This window comes from Entelurus aequoreus, linkage group LG04, assembly GCF_033978785.1.
Source record: "Entelurus aequoreus isolate RoL-2023_Sb linkage group LG04, RoL_Eaeq_v1.1, whole genome shotgun sequence".
NCBI lineage: Eukaryota > Metazoa > Chordata > Actinopteri > Syngnathiformes > Syngnathidae > Entelurus > Entelurus aequoreus.
The window spans coordinates 65,567,225-65,576,936 of NC_084734.1; the positions used below are offsets into that span (position 1 = coordinate 65,567,225).

Below are 9,712 nucleotides of genomic sequence, written 5' to 3' on the forward strand. Positions count from 1 at the left end.
ACGGGCAAGGAAAAACTCACCCCAGTGGGACGTCGATGTGAATGACTATGAGAAACTTTGGAGAGGCCCGCAAATGTGGGTAACACCCCCCCCCCCCCCCCCTTCTAGGGGAGACCGAAAGCAATGGATGTCGAGTGGGTCTGACATAATATTGTGAAAGTCCAGTCCACAGTGGATCCAACATATCAGCGAAAGTCCAGTTCATAGTGGGGCCAGCAGGAAACCGTCCCGAGCGGAGACGGGTCAGCAGCGCAGAGATGTCCCCAACCGATGCACAGGCTGGCGGTCCACCCCGGGTCCCGACTCTGGACAGCCAGCACTTCATCCATGGCTACCGGACCTGTGTAACTTCCCCTCCACAAGGGAGAGGGGGGCAGAGGAGAAAAGAAACGAAACGGCAGATCAACTGGTCTAAAAAGGGGGTTTATTTAAAGGCTAGAGTATACAAATGAGTTTTAAGATGAGACTTAAATGCTTCTACTGAGGTAGCATCTCTAACTGTTACCGGGAGGGCATCCCATAGTACTGGAGCCCGAATAGAAAACGCTCTATAGCCCGCAGACTTTTTTGGGGCTCTGGGAATCACTAATAAGCCGGAGTTCTTTGAACGCAAATTTCTTGCCGGGACATATGGTACAATACAATCGGCAAGATAGGCTGGAGCTAGACCGTGTAGTATTTTATACGTAAGTAGTAAAACCTTAAAGTCACATCATAAGTGCACAGGAAGCCAGTGCAGGTGAGCCAGTATAGGCGTAATATGATCAAACTTTCTTGTTCTTGTCAAAAGTCTAGCAGCCGCATTTTTACACGTCGAAAACTAACGAGGAAGCGTCGCAGACACAAAGCATCAGCTCAAATTTGATCGTAGTCATGGCGCCATGTGAGTGCCTTTTGACCAATCATTGAGGAGATCGCCTGGAACCGAGTTGGCCATACTCTCCTTAGACACCACTCTGCTCGCAGGCAAATGTCACTGCCCCCTCTAGCTCAAACCCAGAATCGCAGCCTAACATGCACAGTACTTCCGTCAGTCTACCCCAGGGCAGCTGTGGCTACAAATGTAGCTTACCACCACCAGGTGTGAATGAATGATGGGTTTCCACTTCTCTGTGAGCGCTTTGAGTATCTAATAATAGAAAAGTGCGATATAAAATCTAATCCATTATTATTATTATTATTCCGTCACTAGAATATTATATGAAAAAAAAAAATAAGAGCGTGCACAGATAAAGGGAAACAATCAAGCTGCCGCATGTTGAAATAATGTGTTTATGTTTATGGGCAAGCTGAGTAAATATCCTGTTTTTATTTCTATGTCAAAAATGTTTTTTGTCTGTCCAAGAGGCATCGATATTAGTGTGTTTCACTCTACTGCACTCTTGCCTAATCGTGGGATTTAATATAACAGTTCTCTGCAGATGTGCTGTGCGGCCTGTAGGGTGGAAGTGTATCAGGTAGGAGACGGGCCTGGACAACTTCCCATCAAACTTATTCTCACCAGACTCTCCGTCTTAGCATTCACAACGGCAACAGGAGCCTTCCCTTCGCCCTCACATCGCTTTCATGGAGTAGCAGCTCTAAATCCACCTCTGTGCGCTGCATCCCTCTCAGCTGTGTCGTCCAAATAGGGCAGGGATAATTGGCTCTGCAAACATGGTCTTAAAGAGAAGGGTCTCTCCTGTTTGTGTCCACTGACAATTTCCCACATATGAGCTTTTTTTTATGCTCCTTCGTTAATTTACACAATCTGAATATAATTTACAGTATAATCTGATGACATTTGATATAATGCAACTATGCTCTATGTCTACGAAATGCAGCCTAAGCAGCCCTATACGGCGCATAATTACACCAAAATGTCAGCCTCCCTTGCCTTGAAAGCGAGCACAAGTCGACAGCTGCTGTCGTTTCCAAACCCTATGGATATAAAATGCAGCTTTCATCACTAATTCAAGTGTTCCTCCAGAGTAATGTACGAGGGTGCTGTATCTTTCATAACAAGGCGAGTCCACTTTGCATCCCTCCTATCTGTGAGCCCTCTACAGCAGGACTAAATGATGGAAAAAGAATCTCAGCAAAATCTTCCAAGTCTCAGCCATGAGACGGTTGTCAAGGAGATGTCTCTGTGAGATGTGTTGACCACAGGAGGAACTGATCTTTCAAAGAGTGTTCAGCCAGCTGTTGGAGATGTAATGTGCCGGACATTAGGACTAGGCGGGCAAGCAGAGAAAATCTTCAGGTATTCTTTGCCCTCCGATCACAATCCCCCACCGTCCTTTGGGGTGGCGGCCACATACTCACAACCCATAACAAGGTGACAAAGACTGGGAGCACCTTTTTATTTTGCAAACATAATCTTCCCTTACCTGGTCCTGTGCATGCAGTGCTCTCTTGGATCATTTAGTACTCAAGCAACAAAGAAGCAGGATGCAGCCTCAATTTAGAGACTGGGTGATGAAACTACGGGAAAGTGCCAGAAACGATTATTGATAAAAAGATGCATGCTGCTTGTGCTGTGTTGGGGATGTATGTGAGCCAGGCTAAAAGACAGATAGATGGAAGCAGCTGTCAAAATAGTTGTTTGTAGCCCCCTGCGTGCTGGGCTCAGAGGAAATAATAAACTGCATCATTAGAACACCTGTCATTCACAGGTCTCTGCTATCAGCCTCCACTTGCTCACGGAGGCATCACATAGAGAGCACATAGGTCGATGTCTTTAAGCACTTAGCGAAGAGAAACACAACTTCCACCATCTTTTGCAGCAGTCAATTAGTGTCGAGTTCAATTTATTCACTTATGCAAAATCTAAAACCGCTGTAATGTCAAACAGTCCGAGGGCAATAATCTCCAAAGTGCGGGCCGCGGCCCATTTGCACGTTGTGGAAATACATTATAACATCCATCCAAAAATTAAGCAAAAAGGGACAAAGTTAATCTAAAAGTGTAGTTACTGTTGACGTTAATTAGTTTCTTTCAGCCGGAAAGTTGACTTATTTTAAACATGTCAACATTATGGTGTGAAGGAATTATCAGTAAGAGACATGGAGAAGGGATGCCGTTAGATATGCGCCCTGCTTCTTCCTACTCCTTTTCAGAAATTAATTGGGAAAATGCAATTGATGTTTTGTTGGGATGTATGTTTTTATATATAAAGTATCAAACTGGCCACTATACATCCTGGATTTTTCAATATGTAGCCTATTGGTGGAAAAAGTCTGGTCTTTACTCGTTATAAAAAAAAAGCTGTCTTTAATACTTTTACTAATGAGGTAGCACTCTCACTGTCTCCAATTCCATCTCTAAAAGTGTATTTCTTTCTTTCTTTCTTTCTTTAGTTTATTTCGAACATGAACAAACTTACATTATAATACATCACACAATTTCATATCATTTCATTTTACATCATGCCCGAAAAGGAGTAGGAAGAAGCAAAGCTTATTTAATCCTACCCCTTTCCCACTTCAAAGCGTTTACAAATATATAGAATCATTTACTGACCTTTTTATACAATAAAATAACATCTATGAATTAGTATACACAACAGTTTTGTAATATGTAATTAATTAATTCAGTCATTATTAACATACTGAGATGAAAAATATCTTATTTTCAATAAGGTTGGAAGTATTTCTCATAATTCTTCTTCTTTGTACTTTGTAAGCACTATTATTTTGAACAACCTCTTAAACTGAATCATATCAGTACAATTTTTAACTTCTTTACATAATCCATTCCATAATTTAATTCCACATACTGATATGCTAAAAGTTCTAAGTGTTGTACATGCATATACATGTTTTAAATTATTTTTTCCTCTAAGGTTATATTTCTCCTCTTTAGTTGAGAATAATTGTTGTACATTCTTTGGTAGCAGGTTATAGTTTGCTTTGTACATCATTTTAGCTGTTTGCAATTTTACCAAATCACCGAACTTTAATATTTTTGACTTAATAAATAAAGGGTTTGTATGTTCTCTATATCCAACATTATGTATTATTCTAACTGTTTGACACAAATGTACACTGTAGGATTACTTATTGGACTCTTGGATGAATATTTGTAGTGGTTTCATGGCCAAAAAGGTGTCCAATGTACAACCAGTACAGTAAAGGCAAAGGTGGGTAGAGTTGCAAATAATTGTATTGAAGTATGTGTAGTGTTACTTTAGAGTGATATGACCCAAGTAAAAGTAAAAAGTAGTCATCCAAATATTTCTTGAGAAAGTAGATACTCAGGGGAGTGATTCAATTAAGGTCATGTGACTGCCAGGCTCCATTTGATTGGTCAAATAGAGTGAAACGTCACTAGTGCTTACGTTGGATTGGTGAAACAGTCATGCGACCGTGCCGCTGGAAGAAGTCAAATGTGTCAAAAGTATGTCTTTGCAAACAGTAATCGAATATGTTATAAACGTATGTTTATCACAGAATATAAATCAATATAATAATGATGTAAAATAATGTGGTTATTGGATTGAAACTCACTCTAACTGAGAAAAAAGTAGTGTTTCTTTATCACAAAAACACTCAGGTAAAAGTAGAAAGTATCGATTAATCAATTCGCAAAAGCATCACAATATTGTATGCTGCTTCGATTAATTGCTTGAGTCTAATTATTTAAAATCTGCACCGCAAACATAGTTTTTGCGCAATATAGCAGCGGAGAGGTTGTTTTTTTAATTAATGCACACATGATAAAAGTGAAATTGTAATTAAATTAAAACGGTGGAAGTGGCCAGCTGGAAAAATTGTTTATTTCAACTATTTTACTTAAAAATACCCATTGTGGCTATCAAGTGGGGTTTATCCGGTGAATTGATTTATTAATTAAGAAAAAACTAATCAATCGGTTGCATGATTACTAAAATACATTTAAAAAAGCTACTCAGACAAATGCAAGTTATCTAAAAAGTTACTTAAGTAAATCTAACAGAGTATGTCAGTGGTTTTTAAACTTTGTTTTCACCAAGTACCACCTCAGAAAACACTAGGCTCTCCAAATACCACCATAATGACCAACATTAAAATATGGTGGCAAAAGTATTCATTAAAAACAAAGCAGAGTTTTTTATATACATAGAATGGACCTGCTATCCCCGTTTAAATAAGACAATTTCATTTCAGTAGGCCTTTAAATCACAAGTGTCTCAAAGGGCTGCACAAGCCACAACGACATCCTCGGTACAGAGCCCACATAAGGGCAAGGAAAAACTCAACCCAGTGGGACGTTGATGTGAATGACTATGATAAACCTTGGAGAGGACAGCAAATGTGGGGACACATTACCTCCCTGCTTGGCACTCAGCATCAAGGGTTGGAATTGGGGGTTGAATCACCAAAAATGATTCCCAGGCGCGGCACCGCTGCTGCTCACTGCTCCCTTCACCTCCCATGGGGTGATCAAGGGTGATGGGTCAAATGCAGAGAATAATTTTGCCACACCTTGTGTGTGTGTGACAATCATTGGTACTTTAACTTTAACTTAACTTTAATTTAGTGTTGCCAATCAACCTATCCCCAGGTTAAAGTTAAAGTACCAATGATTGTCACACACACACTAGGTGTGGTGAAATTTGTCCTCTGCATTGGACCCATCCCCTTGATCACCCCCTGGGAGGTGAGGGGAGCAGTGGGCAGCAGCGGTGCCGCGCCTGGGAATCATTTTTGGTGATTCAACCCCCAATTCCAACCCTTGATGCTGAGTGCCAAGCAGGGAGGTAATGGGTCCCCACATTTGCTGTCCTCTCCAAGGTTTATCATAGTCATTCACATCAACGTCCCACTGGGTTGAGTTTTTCCTTGCCCTTATGTGGGCTCTGTACCGAGGATGTCGTTGTGGCTTGTGCAGCCCTTTGAGACACTTGTGATTTAAAGGCCTACTGAAATGAAATTGTCTTATTTAAACGGGGATAGCAGGTCCATTCTATGTGTCATACTTGATCATTTCACGATATTGCCATATTTTTGCTGAAAGGATTTAGTAGAGAACATCGACGATAAAGTTTGCAACTTTTGATCGCTGATAAAAAAGCCTTGCCTCTACCGGAAGTAGCGTGACGTCACAGGTTGTGGAGCTCCTCACATCTGCACATTGTTTTCAATCATGGCCAGCAGCAGCGAGAGCGATTCGGACCGAGAAACCGACGATTACCCCATTAATTTGAGCAAGGGTGAAAGATTTGTGGATGAGGAAAGTGTGAGTGAAGGATTAGAGGGCAGTGGAAGCGATTCGGATAGGGAAGATGCTGTGCGAGGCGGGTGGGACCTGATATTCAGCTGGGAATGACTAAAACAGTAAATAAACACAAGACATATATATACTCTATTAGCCACAACACAACCAGGTTTATATTTAATATGCCACAAATTAATCCGCATAACAAACACCTCCCCACTCCCGTCCATATAACGCGCCAATACCACTCAAACACCCGCACAACACACTCAATCCCACAGCCCAAAGTACCGTTCATCTCCGTAAAGTTCATACAGCACATATATTTCCCCAAAGTTACGTACGTGACATGCACATAGCGGCACGCACGTACGGGCAAGCGATCAAATGTTTGGAAGCCAAAGCTGCGTACTCACGGTAGCGCGTCTGCTATCCAACTCAAAGTCCTCCTGGTTGTGTTGCTGTAGCCAGCCGCTAATACACCGATCCCACCTACAGCTTTCTTCTTTGCTGTCTTCATTGTTCATTAAACAAATTGCAAAAGATTCACCAACACAGATGTCCAGAATACTGTGGAATTGTGAGATGAAAACAGACGACTTAATAGCTGGGACACAATGGTGTCCCAATATGTCCGCACAATCCGTGACGTCACGCGCAAACGTCATCACACCGAGACGTTTTCAGCAGAATATTTTGCGGGAAATTTAAAATTGCACTTTACTAATCTAACCCAGGCGTATTGTGTTGCAATGTTAAGATTTCATTATTGATATGTAAACGATCAGACTGCGTGGTCGGTAGTAGTGGGTTACTGTAGGCCTTTAGGGCTATATAAATAAACATTGATTGATTGACATGTTCACTATTTTATTGAAGCACAAACTTGCAATAAGAAACATATGTTTAATGTACCCTAAGATTTTTTTGGTTGAAATAAAGCCAATAATGCAATTTTTTGGTGGTCCACTGTATTTAGAAAAGTAACGAAAAGTATCAAAATAATGTTAGTTCAGGTACCAAAATATCCGTATGGGGGACAACACTATAATGTACTTTATTTCTGTGAGTTATAGGAAATAGTGACATGGCATTTTTTTGCGTCGTGCTAGAGAGTAAACACCAGAGAAGAGCGGTCTGTGCCACACCCCCTCATCCGCGGCGCGGTGGTATGATCCACGGATGCTGTTATAGCGGCACGGAGCCTCGGCAGCATCAGCACCACCAGGCAGCCTCGTCGGGTTCAAGTGCGGCTAATCGCATCTCGCCGGGCTCGCCGGCATATACTCCCTGCCCACAACACCTCTGCAGAGATCCCGTCAGCATCAGCATCATCACCGCCGCCTCCTCCACGCAACACCGGGCAGACTCCAAGAGGCAACGCGGGGTGTCTCAGCCACGTTGAGCGCAGGAAAAAAACAAAAAAAAACAACAAAAAAAAACACAACGTCACGGCTTCCGATTCTGCAGTGGGATTGCACCGCATTTTGGATCTTAAGCGTGGATTCGGACGTGAGGCGGGGGATAGGAATGGCTGCTTCACGTCGGGAAGGTAAGCGTCCAGTTCTGGCCTTTTTTTGCACATGTGATCCGCTTTCAGTGCTGTTGCTTGGCTCAACGAGGGGTGGTGGTGGTGGTGGTGGTGGTGGGGGGCCGGGTGGCAGACAACGTGAGTTCACAGGAAATGATCATCAGCTGTCTGTGTAGTCTGTGAGACTATAATGCCATCAAGTGTTGGTGCACACGTACCGTGGTAGAAAAGTGCCATCTGGAGTCATCTCCATTCTCCATCAGGGCCACATGAGGTCCACCAGGTGCCCGCAGGGAGCCATGTGTGCTCCAACTATTGCAACCACACCACCGTGCCACAGGTGCCATCACATTTGACACATTGCATACCCAGGGAAAGTACAGATGCTACTTTGAAGACAGCAGGTGCTTAAAACATGGCAGCTTTAACTTGTTGTATGTGTAACATTTTCAATGCAGAAACCACTTATAGATTAAATTATTGAGCCGCGTGTTTATTTTTTTTTGTGCCCCCTCCTGCCCCCCCTTCCCTCCCCAAACAAGTGAGGGTGAATTATTAAGGACAGCCATTCGGATAAATCATAATTATTGTGAAGCTGCCATAATTTGGGAATGCGCGAATGGACTGGAATTATACCCTTCACGGTATAATTGCTTTCAGCGAGCCACTGGATAAATAATGATATAAATCACCACGCACACAAATATATCTTAATAATCAACTATCATGTGTCATTGTTAATCACACTCTATTCATCACATTGAAATCAGAAACAACAATTGCTCACAAATTTCTATGCAGTACTTAGAAAACTTTCAGCAACCTGGAGCACTTTTTTTTTTTTAAATTGTATTTCTTATTGATAGGCATAATAGAAATCCATCCATCCATCCATCCATCCATCCATGTTCTACCGCAAATAAAATACCCCTAATTGTGGTATTTTTTTTCTTGTTTTTGAACACTGAGTTTTTGCAGTGCACCTCATCACAGGGCCAACACAGATAGACAGACAACATTCACACTCACATTCACACACTAGGGCCAATTTAGTGTTGCCAATCCACTATGAATATTTCTTAAAATGTATTATTATCAACAGAGAGCATCTGTCCATCCATCCATCCATTTTCTACCGCTTGTCCCTTTCGGGGTCGCGGGGGGAAGGGAGAGGGGGTGCTGGAGCCTATCTCAGCTGCATTTAGGCAGAAGGCGAGGTGCACCCTGGACAAGTCGCCACCTCATCACAGGGCCAACACAGAGAGACAACATTCACACTGACATTCACACACTAGAGCCAATTTAGTGTTGCCAATCAACTATGAATATTTCTTAAAATGTATTATCAACAGAGAGCATCTGTGCATGGAGGTTATATACAAAGCTACACACACACACCAGCTGCAAGCGCCATTCTCACAAAGTGCCCCACGCAACCCTAGAACCCACACAGTCCCATCACGTGTTGAAGTGTGTGTGTTTAACTCCTTATCTACATACGGATGCTTTTCATTCATTGGCAATTAAGTGCATATCTTAAATGGCACGCCCATTATGGCGGGACTTTGAATTGAAATGTCACACCACCAATTACACTCTCCACTCATGCCACTGATAAGACATTGGCATTTCTGTCAGTCACTCGTCTAATCAATCTGTCCAGCATTCCGCATTTTCCTTTCACTCATTACCACTTGAGCCCGTGGACTCCTCAGCAGCAGTTTGAGGCCAATTCTAATAATCCGCTTCAGCTGTTGCTCTCATTTTTTTTCAATTTTCAGTCCTGTGCAAGAGGGTAGCGCATATGGGCTAGGGACTTTTGAAAAAAGCTTCACATCTGACATATCCCTGTGTTAAAAGTGCAAAAAGTCATCACATGTGTGTGATACTTGCATCTGAGATTTGAGTAAAACCGCATTGTCTTTGTAACAGACAGCAGGGGGTTTCTTTTTGTTATCCCACCCTGCATTATTAATAATTGTTCATTCCAGGAATGCTGTTGCC

At 42.3% G+C, this 9,712-nt stretch overlaps 1 protein-coding gene across 2 annotated transcripts in view; it reads left to right on the plus strand.

The window, feature by feature from the left end:
• The first annotated feature begins 7,370 nt into the window (after positions 1 to 7,370).
• The window catches only part of LOC133647957 (teneurin-1), a 184,614-nt gene continuing 182,272 nt past the window's right edge, over positions 7,371 to 9,712 (plus strand). For both annotated transcript variants that reach the window (XM_062043715.1, XM_062043716.1), the window contains exon 1: positions 7,371 to 7,729. The gene's annotated coding sequence lies outside the window, so the exon portion shown is untranslated. The remainder of the gene's footprint in view (positions 7,730 to 9,712) is intronic.